The sequence below is a fragment of the Acipenser ruthenus genome, chromosome 54 (genome assembly GCF_902713425.1).
Source record: "Acipenser ruthenus chromosome 54, fAciRut3.2 maternal haplotype, whole genome shotgun sequence".
Taxonomy (NCBI): domain Eukaryota; kingdom Metazoa; phylum Chordata; class Actinopteri; order Acipenseriformes; family Acipenseridae; genus Acipenser; species Acipenser ruthenus.
The window spans coordinates 3697478-3717114 of NC_081242.1; the positions used below are offsets into that span (position 1 = coordinate 3697478).

Here is a 19637-nt window from a genome sequence, read left to right on the forward strand (position 1 = left end):
GGTGGCCAAATCATGTAACTGCAGATTTGACAATATTGCTCCTTAAATACTGCAGCTAGGCTCATATATACTATTGGACACTTATAGGAAATCAAATAAGAGCTTGTAAAAATGTCTTGGACTTTGACCTTTGACCTATCGTTTAACGTCAAATGCTAAATAAGAGGATTGAATGCTTATGAAACGAAAAAGGTGACGCACATTAATTATAGGCTACATTCTCGACATCTTGAAAATGTATAATGTTACAACAGTCCAGAGCACCTGCTGCCATTTTTCTATAATTAGAATAATTTAGTAATTTTTCTGAGACATTTTAGTTATGCTTACTTAAGAAAATGCAGTACCTTGTCTTGAGTATGAAGCGCTTATTACTCCGCATAAACTTGGTATGCTTTTTGCGTTGCTGTCCCTTTTGGCTTGCTATGGTGTGGATAAATTTGGTTAATCTGTTGGGGATAGACAGTAAGATTTAAAAGCGAGTTTGAATGTGTTTTTCCTTGCTGAGGGGTACTCAGGATTTGTTTTTTTTTTGTGCGCGACATTTATTTGTTTTCGATCGCGGCTGAACTGTTTATTTCATTTTTTCATTTTTGTAACCGAGACTTTTAATGAACACTCTGGTTATACACATTCGTCGCAGTGTGAGAGCTAGATATATAAAATCTATCTTTTAAAATGTCGTGTCTTTGCTTTTTCTGTTTACAGTTAAAAGTTTGTACTCACTTACGGAACCTTATTTCTATCCTACACTGTTACACGGTGATTATACTGCAGTGCTCATGTAGTTAGCATTCTCATACTTCACGTTACTCAGCGTCTTTTCTGCAGTCTGTCATATTTTCTTTTTGTACAGTTTTTAAATATATACTGGGGCATATTTTTTGTCATGGACTGGCAACATTATTTGCTACATTCAAGTGTTGAGTTTTTAATTTGTGTGCGAAATTGGTACCTACGGCTTTATCTGTTTACTGCCCTGGATTCACTTTATGTTTAATGTGCCTGGTTATTGACTGGGTTACTGGACTTCTTGGTAAGTTTTTATTCTTTACGACGTTTAAGTCTTTTGAAAAAAGGGTTTTAGATCTTTGCTAAAGAAAGTTAAGTATGTTGTAATTTAATTACATGTGGATCGCTACGCAAGCATGTTTTTGTTCTAGTCTCTTATGCATCCTTGTTGGTCGAAGTACGTTTCTAAAAAACTTATGTAACCTGTACATTAGTTATACTACCATTAAACCATCTAATTGTATTAGTTTTAATTTTTAGTGTATAATTTTAGCTGGATTTAATTGAGTAACAATTCTAGGAATATTTCTCTTATTTTATCTATATGATGTGTTTATTGGTACTTGATGTGTATACCAGTCCCCCCTGTACTGCAGCAAGGATTGGAAGTGATGAATAGGATTTTAATTACACAATCTGTCTTTTCTAGCTCGAGATGCTGTGCTGGAGGGCCAGAGAGGGGCCATAGCATTGATGGTGTGTTCATGCAATGGAAAACGCTGAGTTGTTGGAGGCTGACCAGCGGGGGCACTAGTAACGCCAACGGAAAACTGTCCGGCTGCTACACTTCCTTAATCTGTGGGTTGGGCTGAGTGGCGCCTTCTGTGGTGGGTGAGGTGAATTTGATTACATGAAATGCCAAATTGGGGAACATAATGGAATTCTAGTTTGCCTGCCTATGAATTATATTCCTTTACCATTGTCTGTACTCATAATAAATGTAATTCATTACTTATCTGGTTGTTTTGTCTGGTGTGTTCTGCTGCTATGCCTCGATATCAAAGAAAGGGGATTAAATGGAATTATAAATATTGTCCTGCTGATATGTTAGCACAGGACGGGAAATTAAACTACAGGGTATTGACCGGATCAGGTTGTGGTGTCATGTAAAGTATAGACACGTTCAAAATGTATGTATAAGATTATATATATATATATATATATATATATATATATATATATATATATATATATATATAAATAAATAAAAATGATATTTTTTAAAAAATCACACTTTTCCAATCACATCTTTTTTTGGTGTGGCTAATCATACAGAAAATTGTCTTCTCGCCAAACGGTTCAAATCTGTCTATTCAAATTTAAACACTAGCTCTCTTTCACAGGTTCCATTTTTTTTAATATTTACATTGTCAAACTACATAATTGCATGGTGCGCCCTCGTATGACGTTTGTCTTAAAAAAACAAACTAATTCAAATATTTAAGATTCGGTCGTTTTTTTTTTTCTTTTTCTAGTAATATGCCTGGATTTTTTATATTAGCTCTACATAATCTGAATCAAAGCAGTAACCAACAAAACATACGTGAACCATTCATAAACATGTATAAACACCTGCCTAAAACTTTTGCACAGTACTATATATATATATATATATATATATATATATATATATATATATATATATATATATATATATATATATATATATATATGAGAACGTATATACACAACACACACTAATTGTTAAAGTATCGGAAAAAGTTAAACTACAAAATATAGTTATATTTAGATCAAATTCCTTGTTTTATTTAACATTTAAGTCCTGAAGCAAAGAATAAAACCTAACATTGAGATACGACCATCACCATATAACCAGGTTTATAATACGTGAAATCTATGCTGGATTTGGATGCTGGACAAAGAAAGCAGTATACATCTAAATTCACTATATAATACGAATCTAAAACCCTTTATATATATATATATATATATATATATATTTAAAGCACTACCTGGAAAAGTGGTGCCTATTTGATATAGTTAGTCCGCTGGCAACTTCTAACGTGTAACTTAGACAGACACTCACTCGTATTCCCAAAGTGCTAGACAGATCTCTCTTGCAAATCTTAAATGTTAGACAGGGTAGGTTATCCACGCTGCTAGTTCTCTTCTTTTGTAGATATATTGAGGAGTGTACAATAACACGATGACAGCTTGTAGAGACAAAAAAAATAGTAAAATGAGTCCAATGCTTTGCAGTTGGCTTTACACACACACTACAACCAACTACCCGATTGGAACGAACAAAAAAAACTAAAACAAACTTGGTTTATAATAAATCTCTAGGTAGTGCTGGTCACGCAAGCTTGCTGGTGTTAATGATAACATATTTCTCATATACCCAGGTGTGTATTAAATGAACTATCAACTGGGTGTTAAATTATTTTGTCGGCTGAGTTGTGTCACTGTAATTTATGGCATGATCAAATAGTATAATATCTAAAAATAGTATAATAAGTAATAATAAATTGTATAGTAATAAATAAAAGCTTAGATTGGTTTACTCACAATGAAATTAGTTCTTTTCAAGCTGTTTTGTAATATGGTTGAGACTCAGTTGTGTGTTCTTCACTTGTCTCGCAGATATTGAATGGTCGTGCTGTCTGTGTAGTCATGGCGAAGCGAGGTTCCCCTGCCCCCGCAGTTTCATATTAAAGGAATACGCTAGGGGCAATACCTCTTTTGTTTACGGTAACAAGAGAAAACCGTTAATATTTTAGGCTGTAGCCAACAAGCAGCACAACCCACACTGCTTTCAAATAACAATTTATCTCACGTAAATAACGTTTTACACGCCTTAAAGTTTTCCACTAGCATTTTTTGTCAATGGGCTAATCCAGTTGATGTTTCTCGTTACACACAGCTGCTTAATTTCGGAAACATGCACTCATTAACACCAGGAATAGATAGTGACCCCTAGCAGAGAAGCTGAAAGGAATTCCAATTGTACCTCACATTGTTTTTGTCTTCTCTTGCGCACTTCATAAGATAGGGGAAAAAAAATTTTCTCACCTGAGAACAGAAAAAAAATACTGCACGGAGATTGGGGGTGGTGTGCATTCAAGTCTTCTTGTGCTACATATCAGGTTGTTTGAACGAATAGGTTGCTTTTGAGCCTTTGTGTGTACAATCATTTCCTTATTTATTATCCAATTTGTTCAAAACAGTTTCCATGTTGAAGCTTCATGTCAGATTTGAGCTGTTCATGCTAAAAAATATTTCTTAAACAATAAGGTTTTTTTTTTTGTCTAAAAAGCGTCTTTTTTTCTGTGGTATTTGTTACCTGTTGAACACGTTTTATGTTTTAGACTTACTTTAATTATGTGAGTGTGAATTTCCATGTATAACTTATATCTGTAACCTTCATATTTCAGAGTTATCCATAACTGTCGAAAATATGAAAATGTCATATTATGAAAAATATGTAATGTGCATTGCGAATAAATTCCCTCATCGACAGCGCACGTTCATTTTTCCTATCCAATTGTAACTTCATGGTTTTCCACTGGGGACGCCCAATGCTGATGTACACAAAAAGAAATCTGAGGTTTCTCAAAACAAGTGGAAAATAAGGTGTGTAAGTTATTCATACTCATCTAGTCATTATTTATCTTTCTTTTGTCTGAGATGTTATTGTTATTCTAGTCTTTTTACGGGTTGAATTACAACACGAGGGAAACCTAATTTTGCCCCATCGTCCGCCCCAGGCTGCAAGCCGGGGAATCCCTAGCCACATGCTACAAAACAGGGTAAAAACCGGTTTTGAGGTAGGTGTCGTGGATATTTATTGATTTCAAAAGGACAACCAAATAAACGATCACAAAACACTTTTACAACTCCAAGATAAGTTTTCAAATGGCCCGTGTCAGTAGCACAATGAAATTTTAGGGTTACACTTTTTTTTTTTTTAAATGGATATAGGTAGTTAGAAGAGAATTGTGTGATCTGCAGTCACGCTATATAACTGTTGTTTATAACTGTAGTTTACAATTCAAGTTACCTTTTAAAAAAAACAATGAATCATTAGGAGAGGAAAATCCTTTAAAAAAGGACTAACCCAATTAAATCTATAAGTTGAGCGGTCAGTTGGACCTACTGTTATGATCAGGTGTTGCAAGCACTGTTTATACATCTGTTAGTTCAGTAATGACCGATATACTCCAATAAAGCACTTTAGAGTGCAGTTGGAATTAAAAAAACCTGCAGACACCGGCCCTTCAAGATCGCGTTGTGCACCTATGTACACTGCTGCTAGCTAAATAAGACAGCAGATCCAGTCTGCTGGTCTTGATTTCAAATGAACTAATAGTGTGATTTGTTAGGTTTTTTCATTTGTTCTGAGCTTCTATGACTGTTTAAACGTTGAAAACAATTTAAAAGGTCTAATGAATAGGTAAAATAAGTGTTTGAAAACTCAGCCGACTAAATAGCCACAAATGTGCTATAAAAATAATAATTAAAAAATTATATTTTGTATCGACGAGACAGAATGTAAATAATTGAAGGTATGTAACTGGAATTTATTTAGTTTTGTTAGTATAGTTGAGTGATTAACATTACAGATATTAACTACGAAGAAATGTCATTAAAAAGGGAAACTCGCACTATTTAGAAACAGTCACAGTATATCCAATTGCACATCTTTATAAAAACTACACAATACATATATACATTTCCAAAGCTAATAGAAAAAGACATTGAACGCTCTATTTCTAATTTTGTCGCGATAATTTTGGGAGTCTTCATTGGAAAAACCGTGTGGGCGCATATTTAGTTGCATTCTAAATAGAGTGTCATCATTTGTTGCCTTTTGTCTGTGTAAACAAAGCATGATTTTCCTGCATTCAAATGTTGTTGCCTGCAGATACATAAATTCTAATCTAAAGTGCAATACAGCAGCAAGGTCCTGCGAGACAAGCGAAGAACACGAGTACTGAGTAACCATCTTACAGAACACCATGAAAATGATAAGAATAAATTCAATTGTGAGTACAAGGCTTATTTGTTCTCTTTTACATTTTTTTTTTATCATTGTTAGTTGTACCGCAAAAGTTCATAAAATTATAATGTTAAGATTAAGAAGATTAAAATACATTTTCCTGTTTTAAAGCAAAAAAAATTACAATTACTCTTAGTGATTATTGTTTTATATATATATTTGGAAAGCTTTCTAGTAATGTTAAGGTTTTCTAGTAATGTTGGAAGTGCTATAGTTGAATGTTCAATTATTTTTATATTTTATTTTTTATATCCATTTCCAGGATGCCACCATATTCCTTCTTCTTTCCCCATCTACACTCCCCTTTATTCTCTGCAAAAAGGGCGCCTGCTTGTCAGAGAACGACCAAAACAAAGCTCATGATTTGAATAACCCAACATTTTCTAACTCTGATGACCTACGAGAGCGATCGCTATCACCCTGGGAATACGAGTGAGTGTTTGACAAATTACTTTTTGGTACCCGCTCTGATTAGACCTTTTATAAAACATCAGTTTGGCAGATGTTTATATGGTTTTAATTGGTATTATATATTGAAGTTTAATACATTGCCTTATTTATTGTAGACCAGCGATCTCAGCCCCCGAATAGGTATTACAATTAGCGTATTGTGAACCTGCTGGTAATGAGTGGGTTCTCAGTTGGTGTTTATTTTTCTGCTTTCAGAACATACTCTGATCCCCAGATGATCCCCAGTTCCATCTTGATAGCCAAGTAGGCAGCTACTGCACTGACCCGGGAAACTTCACAAAGATTAACTTCCTTCTGAACTCTGTCGCCATCAAATACACCATCCCAGTGTACTACCGGGAGAAGTGTCAGAAGGATCCAGGCCACTACTGCCTAAAGACTAGGCCCTTGGCGGTTACTGTGGGCTGCACTTGTGCCAGACACCATTAAATTAAACTAGTACCATTCAATAACACTTATAATTCTGTTTAAAAACAATATTAATATTATTTTTAGCAAATTTTATGCAATCATTAATCTAAATTGCAGTTACTATATATAGTGCACATAGAGTCTTACAGTAACCCTTATTTTCAGTATTATTTAATAGGTTACAGTGTGTGTTGCTTTGAATGGTTGTAGCTCACTTCTCAACGTCCATTTACTTCACACATACGGGTTTAAGACTCGATTGATTAAATGTAAGCTTTCAAAAAGCATTGAATAATAAATGCTTAAATTCATTTTTTTGTTGAATTCTCTTTCTCTTTTTAAGATAAAATATATTTTCTGTGGAATATTTATTTTACTAAGGGGAAAAAATTTAAACACATGTATAATAATAACTGTAATGGTATTTAAAGCAGAAATATAATAAAATAAATACAATATGTTGAAACGGTCCTTGTAGATTCTGGACAGTCGTTTGTTTATTCTAAATCAGAAATCGGAAAACGACTCGTTTTCATAACATAAAATCGACCCGTTTTTCATTTTCCAATTTCTGAGTTTAATATACAAAAATGATTCAGGCTTGTTTTCCCATTTTTCATAATGCGTTTTGTAACGAAGTATTCCAAATGAAATAATCTAATAGAAAAATCAATAACAGACTGCAGGGACGGAAAATGAAATCAGTCTCCAAGATTCGGTGATGAAGAAGATAATATGTTAAAGCTTTTTTAACCGCTATACGCTTAAATAATGATAGATATACTAACGTATCTGAAGCGGGACAGACCTATTCAGCTAAGCCAGCCCCCTTTAGTCATCCTATGAAATGCTCTGTAAGATGTCCTCTACAACTCTCTGTGACCCGCCTGTGCTTATTGTTCTGGATGTGTTTTTGTCTGTTTATTCATTAATTTAGTAGTTGTTACAAAGTACTGCATTCCAATACAGCGACATTGTTAATATAATAATCATCCTCCTATCAGGTACAGTGCATTATAATAATATTAAAAATAATGCGTTATAACATAAAGGGAAAAAAAATCGAGGTACAGTTATTTATATTTGGCTTTATAAATTAGCTATAGTAACTGGACTATATTATCATAGTACATTTGTCAAGGGCTATCACATATGTTTAGCGATCCCCTTTCACGGTACCCAATTTGTTTCACTTGGGTGGGGGATATTTATAGATATCAATGTATTCATGCAATAAACGTCATTATTATTTATTTTTTACCAGACGCTCTTATCCACGTTGACACAATTATTACAAGAAATCATATTATTATACATACAATTACGCAATTGGGGGCATTCTAGGTAAAGAGCCTTGCTCTATGATAGAGCAGCAGTGTCCCGCACCTGGTATTGAACCCACTACCCTCCGGTCATGAATCCAGCCCTAACCACTACACCACACTGTTGTCATAACAACGAGACACATTCGATACAGTTATATTTGGTTATAAAAAACCAATATATCAAATTGGAAACAAGCCGAAATAACTTTTTGTACTTTAATATCAGAATTTCGAAAATAAAAAACCGGTCGATTATTGTATTTATGAAAGAACGAAATAGAAAAAACAAGTCAACTTCTGGTTTTCTGCTTTCTGATTTAGAATGCAAAACTGATGATTGGCAGACCTGAATTTAAATCTTTTATTTGGCTTACGCTACAGACAAATTAGTCACTTATAGAGAGACTTTTAATTTTTTTTTTCATGCCTAAACAGAGACTTTTAATTGATTTAGATCTGAGCAAGCAGTGATGAGAATACTTTTACTGTACAATAACCTCATAGTTACATTGACAGCAATTCTACCCTTTCTGGAGAAAAAACATAAGAAAATGTCGCAAAAATTGTTTTTCTGTAACTCAGAGCGACCCTCATGGAATTCCAGCTGGGCTGATTATTATTTTATGGGTTATGACAGCTAGCTGTTTTAAAACGTCATTGTTAGTGGATTGAATAATATTAGTGACATTATCAGATACTGTTAACTTGGAACTGTGAATTCCTTATAGTGGATGTTCTTTGCAATTGCCAATCCTACTCGCACTAAGATAAGATTGGCCACCTCAAAAAGTAAGAAGGTAAGCAACTGCAAGATTCTTGTTGGAGTAATAAGGTCATTTTCAAGGACATTGAGCCTTTTATGAGGAGGATGCTTGCAACTTGGATGCTGGACGTCTGCGAGGAACAGAAATGTGAAGAAGAAGTTTTTTCCTTGGCTATTAACTACCTGGACAGATTTTTAGCCCTGGTCCCCATTAGAAAATGTAATCTGCAGTTACTAGGGACAGTTTGCATGTTCCTGGCGTCGAAATTGAAAAAGACATATCCCTTTACAGCAAAACTCTGCAGCTCTACTACAATTCCATCAAACGTCAAGACTTCTTGGAATGGGAACTACTGCTTTTAGAAAAATTGAAATGGAATCTTGCAGCGGTGACTCCACATGATTTCATTGAACACATTGTGAAACAACTGCCCTTACCCAGCAATAAACTGCCATTGATTCGCAAACACACACACAGACGTTTTGTTGCCCTTTGCGCGACAGACTTTAACTTCGCCATATATCCCCCTTCAATGATAGCAACTGGCAGCGTTGGGGCTGCTATTTGCAGTCTTCACTTGGACGATGGAAAACAGACGTTTTGCGTGGACAATATGACTAATATATTGGCCAAGATCATCAACACAGAAGTGGATTGCCTGAAGGCTTACCAGGACCAGATTGAGACAATATAAAAGAACAACATGAAACAGGTCCGTCAATAATTTTAGCAGTATCAGCAATATTTTAGTATGTTTACCATACCTCTTTGAGAAAATTCATCCACCCACATATATGTCTATATAAAGACTCAGTGTTTTCACCCTTGTCATTCTGAATTGTGACTGGAACAAAGAAAAAAATGGATTGTCTGAATTTGACCGACTCTGAATGCCTCGTCCTCATATAACAGGACCGGATTGGATGCGCATTTGCGCACACCGATATGGCTGACGATTTGTTTCGCCGTTAGTATCTGTCTTTTACTCATATCAAGCTTATTTTTGGGTTTGTTTATTTAGATCGAACGGAAAAGACTGTCTTCTTTTTACATGACCTATTTGTTTGTTTTTGTTGGACAGATTTTGTTTTCCTTTGGATTGTTGGTCAACCTGAGTTCTTCAATAACGGTGACTGGATTGATGGTCCTTGATGGTTTTGATTTTTGTTTCTGTATTCCGCGATCAATACGGTCTGTTGGGAAAGACTTTGTATGATTTTTCAAGGACCCATGTCAAACAGTTCCAGAATACCAAGATGTTTCTACATTCTGATATTTCTTCTGACTGTCTCTTTTCTTTCCTGCCTTCCGCCTTTGTTCGGATGGAACATATTAAATGCTGGAGACTATTACAGCCGCATCCAGCCTACAGTGGACGAAAGATATATTGCCTTTATGTGTGCCTTATGCATCTCTTATTTTCTCAGTATAGTAATCTCTACGTGTTTATACTGTTATGAGTGAAGCGTCGAAAGAATTGCGCCAGAAAAGACAGTAGAAAAACATTTTCCATTCTTTTGTTTTGTGCATTTTCAGAATTATGGCTTCTTTTCTCTTATGTCTTTATAAGTGAACAGTACAATAATATTATTTTATATGTAATATATTTTGTGAATATATTTTATATGATATATAAATTGTGCATGGAAGCGAATATGTATGTCATTCTTCTGAAGGTTTTTAACACATTGAAATACAGTCCAAGTCAAATGGATATTTGAATAATTATTCAATAAACAGACTACTGTGTAATGTTGTAATATGCTGTTTATTTTTCTCTCAATGTATCTGGTTTCTTTGTTTGTTGAAACTAGTAAAAACAAGATACTTTTTCTTTAACAATTTATAGTCAAAAAATATGTCCCTTCTAGCCACATATTATGTTACCTTTTCAACATGTTGTCTACAAATGTGTTAGAACAAAGTATTTGACAAAGACTGCCTTATGTTGGCGAGAGCCGAGTTCAAATCAGCATGAACTTTTAACATCTACTGTCGTGTAATCATTCTTTCTGGAAATAAAAAAGGGTAATAAAATATTCTGGGCACAATGCCAGGAAATAGATAAGATGTCTGGACATTTGTCCATAAGGAACAGGTGCGAGGCCATTGTAGAATTTAGAATTTTAACTTTTACAGATAAGATATATTCCCAGATGAGTGTCCTGACTTATCCAATTTATTTGAGAACGATATTAGATAAACTGGAACATGACAGGGTTTCGAATTCAACCCGCTACATCATTTCATGTTAACAATAAAAATAAATCAAGTCTTACAAAATAACATTTTTAAAAAAGTTGAACGCTTATACAGTACAGCCGGATACCGGCCCACTTTAATCAACAGCACCACACTACACGTTCCTATCGCCTACGTAGTTGTCAGCCACTCGTTGTCGGCGACCTGGTTGATGGCCGGCCGGATCGAAGGGGTGAACTGCAGTAGAAGACCAATAAGCACTTTGCATTTGTCCTCCACCTGCACGTCTTCTGGAAGCGCGGCAGCTTGGTGACGTTGGATTCGTCGAAGGGCATGTAGCCGGTCGTCATGATTTACAGAATGACCCCGAGGCTCCAAACGTCATACTTTTGGGGTCGTAAGGGACCCCGAGGAGAATGTCGGGGGGGGGCGTGTAGACAGCGGAGCCGCAGTAGGTGTTGCTGACCTCTGGGTAGCCGTGCGCTTTCCTCCCGAAGCCGACGTCTGTGATTTTGACCTAGTTGCCCTCAGTCAGATGCACGTTTTCACACTTTAGGTCCAGGTGGACTATGTTGTTCTCATGCAGGTAGCTCACCGCTCACGATCTGAATGAACATTTTTTTAGCTTGCGGGCCTGGGATTTGGTTTAGCTGTTGCAGCAGGTCAGTCTCCGCCACCTCCATGACGATATACAGCTTCCCGTTGCAGACCTCGATGAATTCGTAGACCTGCACAATGTGCATTGGCCCCTTTAAAATAGCGAGCTCCCGGTGCAAGAATTTTGTAACGAACTCCGGAGGAGCTCTTCTCCGGTCAACGATTTTTATTGCTACGTTTTCCTGGTATTTCCCGGATAGTTCCCCCGAGTTTATACCCAAGCTCAGACAATAACCTGTCTCGACATCATTTAGGCCTTTACCTTTTTAAGCAACATAAGTTTATTTAATAAATATTTATATAGTGTACGATTCTGGCCAAGTATAGGAGTGTGTAAACCAGTGAGTCAAACATGCTGATTTGAAGCGAGCTGAAAGATAGCTGTTTCTCAACGTCAAGCAATAAGCGTAGCAACAATCCATTTAAAATAACAAGATGGTGCCGAATGCCAGTTCACCTTGCCACACTTACACCAATGTTCCGGATGTGTTTTGAATTTGTAAATCACTGTACTGAATGTAAGGATTGGGGACTTCACTTTTAGGTCACCCATTTCTATAATATCAGCCGTATTTGCTAGGCCATGTTTACAAACTGAAACGCAGAGATTTGTTTATTACAATGCGTTGACTGTTGCTGCTGTGTGAAACCTTGCAAGACCTGGAACCACAAGTAGACAGCATTCTACTGCAGCGTGCTGCATCTGAGGCTGGGAGACGCAGGTCTTTACTGCAAACCACTCTTCTGGTGGGCGTGAGGAGGTTCGGGGTAGCTTAAATAATGTCAGAACACAGCATCTCCACCACAGTGCCCCGTGAGTAGGCCAGGTTAACTTCATTAACATGCAAACCCATCGACTCTTGGAAAGTAAGATTCTTATTGAGATAGACTTCGTTCTGCGGCTTACGTACCGTATTACACATGCCTTTTCTATTGAGCTCCCTGCTCAATGTACACATATTTTGTGTGTGTGTGTGTGTGTGTGTGTTTTGCATCCCACAGTTTCAAATCTGTACTATTCACAGACCCCAATTTAATCGCGGTGCTTTCTAAGGTCCTTCGGAGATGAGGTCCGGTTCTGAAAAACAACGCAGACTTGCTGAGCATCGAACAGCTCCACTGCTTCTGACGGAATACCCCTGAGGGACGGTTGAGCTGTGGCACGTCCACTGTGACTGGCGTGTCACTGTGGATTTTTTTGCAGTTTGTTGAACTCCAGCTGCTCTCTGGTGATCTCCCTCAGGCTGGCATGGATGAAGGCCAGGACCTTCTGGATTTGGATCAGCCTTTCGCTCTCAACCACTCCATGGGGGAGGAACCTGTCCGCGAGGCTGATGCAGATATCTTCATTAAAGGACAGCTGGAATGCAAGATGTAATGACTTTTAAAAGAGGAGAGCTTGCTTTATTGAGGTGCGGCTCCTCAATACACTGAATGTAAAGTGTTGTAATATTGGAGTTTTGTGATTCTGATCTTTGTTCTGTTTACTTTTTTGTGTTTAAAAGACTGCTTATCTGTTGAAACTGAGCTAGACATTATGGTCTTTTACAGTGCACTGCACATTCGCTTAGTCTGTCTCTTCTTTGCAGCATATCTCTTTTCTGCGCTTGATTAGCCAAAACATTCCAAGGTCGTTGGACAGGTCGCACTCTCCAATCTTGACAACACTGAATTAGTTCATGAGGGGCCACCTGATGTCAAAACCCAGGACGTTCCCCATATTACAAACAAGCATTTACACTCAACAGAATAGCCATGTACCAAGTAAGAGGGAGAAAGAGACTCACATCGGATGCTAGCAGGTTCTTCTTGAGGCATCTCAGTAATGTCACAGCGCTCATGCTTCTGCAGAGACTTATGGCAGGGGGATGTCAGTGTTGTAGCTGCATCTCTCTGGTGCCACAGGATTTGTATAAGATGTTGATGCCATCATGGACACGACAAGCAGCATGCCCAAGATCCCTGAAGAAGAAACCCACACGTGAGAAGCAATTCCAACCTTCCGGTTTAAAGGAACTAAACTGGATGAGTACAGTGCTTAGGAAAGAGGCGAGATGATTGAGTTAAATGATTGTTCTAAATGTACAAGTATAGCTTAGGTGCTCTTTGTCGGATTACGAGTTGTCAACCCCATCAAGAATAACCCAAGCTTATTTCCTTTAGATATGAGCTGCCAAAACTTAATAAAGTTTTATGAGCAGAGGTTTCAGCTCCCTTTATATAGTCGTTGAGCCATGTGCTCGTCTCTCTCTGCTCTCCTCTCCTCTCCCCGGAGCCGAACGCAAAACGCAAGCAAGAGCGAGGGTCCTTGTCGGTTTGATTAGTGACCTTTACCTCTCCTCTCTCTCTCGTCTCTCGGTGCTCTCTCCCCTCCCCGGAGCTCCAGACGAGGATATCCACGATTATAAACTATCTGTAGATCTACTTTTCTCTAAACCACAGGTTTTTATCTGCTTGCTGCTGAAGTCCCTATACGTTTTTTAAACAGGTTCTGATCAATGACCGTTTAAGCTGTTAAGTATATTTGTATTTCAACGAAGTATCTCCCTGGTTTCGTAGCCAGGAGCCACGCGCTAGTGGTTAAATCTTGATGCAGCAGTGATAGGACTTAACGATTCTCATCGGCGAGTGTGTGACGCTTTAGGGCATTGACAATGAAACCCAGTGTTCCAATGAAACCTTACTCGCTTTTGGCACTTCAGTTGTAGCGGTCTGTGTATATTTGTGGGTAATTAGTTGCATGTATAAATTCATTTTTTTTAAATAGCCCATAATTAATGACATGATTTTGTTTGTAGCTCAGTTACAGTGAGAATTTCCATCCAATGATCAACAAACGTGGGTTGGTTGCAGCATTGTAAAGAAATACAGAGATTTCCTGCCCTTCGGTTACCATTTGTAATCGATTACTCAAAGGGCTGTTTTTCTAAAGATTTGGAAGCTAGCTCTCAATATTCAAGTTAATTCTGAGTAATATGTAGTATGTGAGGGCACAATGGAGAGTGGTCAAGGATAAAAATCGTCTTCTGTGAAGCAATATGTTTTGCAGTGCCAATGGCCTCGTAAGATTTCTGAGAACCATGTTAACGAAAAGTAATCTAACCAAGTTACAGAAAGTAATTTAACGTTCCCTTTCAATTTCGGAGACGAGCAAAGACAGCCATAAGAAGAACGACAAGAATGCAAAGACAATAAATAATTCAGTTCACCACGCGAAGGTAAGACTTGTGCCTCAATGCCCGCACCCAAGAAGAAAACGGGGAGGTAAACAAGGTTTTTTGCGCAGTGATACCCTGCTGCCATCGTCCCAAATATGCGTGTAACAAACGTTACCTGAGATGACACCAACGAGGAAGAGGGTCAAACCTCCAGTACATATCAAGGCTATATGCGCGAGAATAGAATTGCCATGTGCATTTAAAAAAAAACCATTAAAAGATGCGCAAGAGAGATACCGAATCGCCTACCCGGTTCGCGGTGTCAAAAAGTGCATCTCGAGAGATTTCACAAGGCGACCTGGTGGAAGCGCTCGCCTTGCTCCTTCGTTTACGCTCCCATGTTACGGACATCCTACAGCCCATTGTGCCGTAGTTCTTCACCAGAGTCTCAACCAGCTCCACATAGTTTTCGGCCGTGTGATTGCCCAGGAAGCCCCGAACCACTGCGACAAAGCTGTTCCAAGCCGCTTTTTCCTTACTAGTGAGCTTCTTGGGGAATTTATTGCACTCCAGGATCTTCTGTATTTGTGGTCCGACAAAGACACCGGCTTTCCTTATCTAGAGCTCTAACAAATTGTTTCATAAGGCCCAATTTGATGGGCAATGGTGGAATCAGCACCTCCCGGGGGTCCACCAGTGGCTCCCACTTTCCTTTGTTCCTCCCCACAGAGGACTCGGTCCGCTGTGGCCAGTCCCGCCTGTGGTAGTGCGCCTTAGTGTCCCTGCTGTCCCATCAGGAATGCCAAACATTTTGAAGTCTCCTATGACCCCCCCCCCCCAGCCGTATTCATCAAATTTCAATTCGTCCAGCAAGGTCTTGATGCTGTTGTAAAATTTTAACAAAATTCTGTGGAACAATTGTTCATATTCTTTCCAGAGTTTTTTTTTTCATTGCTCGCAGGTTAAATGAGGTGCCCAGGGTTTGTCTTGATCCCCGACAGGCATGCCGAAATATGCCTTGTAGGTCTCACACATATTAGCAGTTGCATTCACGGAGTATTTTTTCGCTATTGTCTTGATAAATTGGCCGCGACACAGGAAAATGCATCTGTCGGATGCTTGAAGCCTATTGAATACCGTTGCATCTCTAACAACACCTGGTTCATTTGCTACACTTTGTACACTTGCTGTCTTACCTCTGTGCTGTTGTGTCTGACGGCTACTGCAGTGACCAACAGAAACTGACCGTTCAACTGTCGGCCGTGACCAGCTCTGAGTGACCGACCACAGACCCCGCCATTCCTTATCGTGTGGGTCCATGCCCTTTGTAATAGAGAACACTGCAACAAAAATCACTATTTTACTACAGTATACAGCCTTCTGAGCAAACACTACTGTAGCTATAATGAATCTAAACTCTGGAAGAATGACGATGCTGAAGTTGGCTTCTTATTCGTAACACAAATTGAACAAGTAACTGGGGTATTTCAGTAGTTAAATTATTTCACCAGGTTGATTCTCACAGAGAGGGAAAGTGGGGAATCCTTGGGCAGACCCCGATATTGTTTTAGAGTTAGCTGAGGAAACATCATAGAGTAGGACGGAGGCCCGGGTCGTACGGGTGCGGCGACTGGGAAAAATCACGCTGCGGTGCAGCACATTTATTTTGTAGTTTTCATTACTGTGTTTTATTTTCCCTGTTTCTTTTTGCCTTTTCGTTTTTCATTATTTTGAGCACCTGCTAGTGCACCTGAACTGTACTGAGTACCCTGCCGTGGTATTCCCCGTAGGTTCTGGATACCATAGCTGGTAGCCAGACCACGGACAACAGCGCCCTCTGCGGGTTAAAACAAATCAGTGCAACTCACAAGAGTAAAACAAAATAAAACCGAGCACCTGTGTGGTGTTTCAATTACAACTTCTGTCTCCCGTGTCAGTGAATACCCACACCCTTCCACACGTGGTGTCAAAGTGGGATTCACTGGCACTGCCCAAACAAAGCAGTGCACCCACCAACGGAGCAGAAATGGATGCCGTCCAGTTTGCGGCCATGATGGACCTCCTGCGCCAGACCCTAACTGCTGCGGTGCAGGGGGCTGCTAGACCGGCAGGTCCTGATCCCCGGTTACAGAGACCCACAAAAATGACGGCCGATGATAGACCCGAAGCCTACCTGGAGGTGTTCGAGGCCATGGCGACCTCTGCCGGGTGGGCTCAGGCACAGTGGGCCAGCTACCTCTTGCCCCAGCTGACGGGGGAGGCACAGGCAGCAGCGAGAACGCTATCCCCTGAGAGGATGATGGACTACCCCGCGCGTGGGGGCCACCCCAGAGGGATACCGGCGAAAGTTCCGGGAGGAGCATCCCAGAACCATTGCTCACCGTCTAAAGGATTACGCCAGCAAGACTGCCTGGAAGGAGCACAATTACTGTATCACCCTCTCCACTGGCCCCGGAGAGGGCGAAGGGACTGGGGGGAAGGGGTAGACATTTGGACGGGGGGTGTCAGCGGGAGCTCCCGGCCGGGAAATGGGACAGGGTGGGGTTACCCACGGGCCGCTGCGGTGTCGGACCGAGGTCTCGCGCGGCCACCTCACCGTCGAGCCCCTTTGATGGCTCCAGTGTTTCCACCCCTTGTTGAAGCGTCGGGGCGAGAAACCAGCCCACCGAGGTGTTGGACGTAAAGGGAGGTGGGCCACATCGCACGGGATTGTCCCGTGATGGTTTGAACTCAACCAACCAGGTAAACATGTTCAATTACCTCATTCACTACAGCAGACAGGTTTTGTTAAACCTGTGATAGTGGATGGTACAAAAACCCAGGCGCTCCTGGATTCAGGGTGTGATCGTCCCTAATACAGGATAGCCTAATCTCACCGCAGCATAAACAAATATTGGGACGGTTGCATATTAAATCTTCATGGGGATAAGAACATAAGAAAGTTTACAAATGAGAGGAGGCCATTCAGCCCATCTTGCTCGTTTGGTTGTTAGTAGCTTATTGATCCCAGAATTTCATCAAGCAGCTTCTTGAAGGATCCCAGGGTGTCAGCTTCAACAACATTACTGGGGAGTTGGTTCCAGACCCTCTCTGTGTAAAAAAGTGCCTCCTATTTTCTGTTATGAATGCCCCTTTATCTAATCTCCATTTATGACCCCTGGTCCTTGTTTCTTTTTTCAAATCAAACAAGTCTCCTCGGTTGACATTGTCTATACCTTTTAGGATTTTGAATGTTTCAATCAGATCGCCGCGTAGTCTTCTTTGTTCAAGACTGAATAGATTCAATTCTTTTAGCCTGTCTGCATACGACATGCCTTTTAAACCCAGGATAATTCTGGTTGCTCTTCTTTGCACTCTTTCTAGAGCAGAAAAATCCTTTTTGTAACGAGGTGACCAGAACTGAACACAATATTCTAGGTGAGGTCTTACTAATGCATTGTAGAGTTTTAACATTACTTCCCTTGATTTAAATTCAACACTCTCACAATATATCCGAGCATCTTGTTAGCCTTTTTTATAGCTTCCCCACATTGTGTTCTTTTTCATATTCCCTTCTTCAATTTCACTATCTCCCATATGATATTTATAATGCACATTTTTATTGCCCACATGCAATAACTTTACACTTTTCTCTATTAAATTTCATTTGCCATGTGTCTGCCCAATGCTGAATGCTGTCTAGATCATTTTGAATGACCTTTGCTGCTTCAACAGTGTTTGCCACTCCTCCTATTTTTGTGTCATCTGCAAATTTAACGAGTTTGCTTACTATACCAGAATCTAAATCATTAATGTAGATTAGGAATAGCAGAGGACCTAATACTCTCCCTGTGGTACACCACTGGTTACCTCACTCCATTTTGAGGTTTCTCCTCTAATCAGTACTTTCTGTTTTCTACCTGTTAACCACTCCCTAATCCATGTGCATGCATTTCCTTGCATCTTTTGTGCGGGACTTTGTCAAAAGCTTTCTGGAAATCTAAATAGACCATGTCGTATGCTTTGCAGTTATCCATTTTCAATGTTGCATCCTCAAAAAAGTCAAGTAAGGTTAGTTAGACACGATCTCCCTTTCCTAAAACCATGCTGGATGTCTCCCAGGATATTGTTACCATATAGGTAATTTTCCATTTTGGATCTTATTATAGTTTCCATAAGTTTACATATAATAGAAGTTACTGGTCTGTAGTTACCTGGTTCGGTTTTGTCTCCCTTTTTGTGGATCGGTATTACTTTTGCTATTTTCCAGTCCCCCTGTGTCAAGAGACTGTTGCATGATATTGGTTAGCGGTTTGTAAATAACTTCTTTCATTTCTTTGAGTACTATTGGGAGGATCGCATCTGGCCCAGGGGATTTGTTTATTTTAAGAGATCCTAGTCCCTTTAACACTTCTGCCTCTGTTATGCTAAAGTTATTTAAAATTGGATAGGAACAGGTCGACATGTGGGGCATGTTGTCTGTGTCCTCCTTTGTAAAAACCTGTGAAAAGTAATCATTTAATATATTTGCTATTTTTTTTTCTTCATCTATGATTTTGCCATTTGTGTCTCTTAGACATTTAACCTCCTCTTTGAATGTTCTCTTGCTGTTATAATATTGGAAAAATATTTTGGAATTGATTTTAGCTCCCTTAGCAATATTGATTTCTATCTCTCTCCCTTTCTAACTTCCTTTTTGACTTGTGTTTGCAGTTCCAAGTACTCTTTCTGTTTCTTTGTTTTTGGTCCCTTTGAAACGCTCTGTAAAGTGCCTTTTTTCGATGAATATTTTTTTTTAATTGATCTATTAAACCATTTTGGCAATTTTGTTTTCGATTTAGATTTAGATTTGTCTACT

General features: G+C 39.1%; 2 pseudogenes; one reads left to right on the top strand and one right to left on the bottom strand.

Annotated features, from left to right (window-relative positions):
* Positions 1–263: 263 nt before the first annotated feature.
* LOC117398004 (G1/S-specific cyclin-D2-like) lies at positions 264–10535 on the top strand (annotated as a pseudogene).
* A 621-nt stretch (positions 10536–11156) lies between these two features.
* LOC117398056 (testis-specific serine/threonine-protein kinase 6-like) lies at positions 11157–13483 on the bottom strand (annotated as a pseudogene).
* Between the last annotated feature and the right edge of the window lie 6154 nt (positions 13484–19637).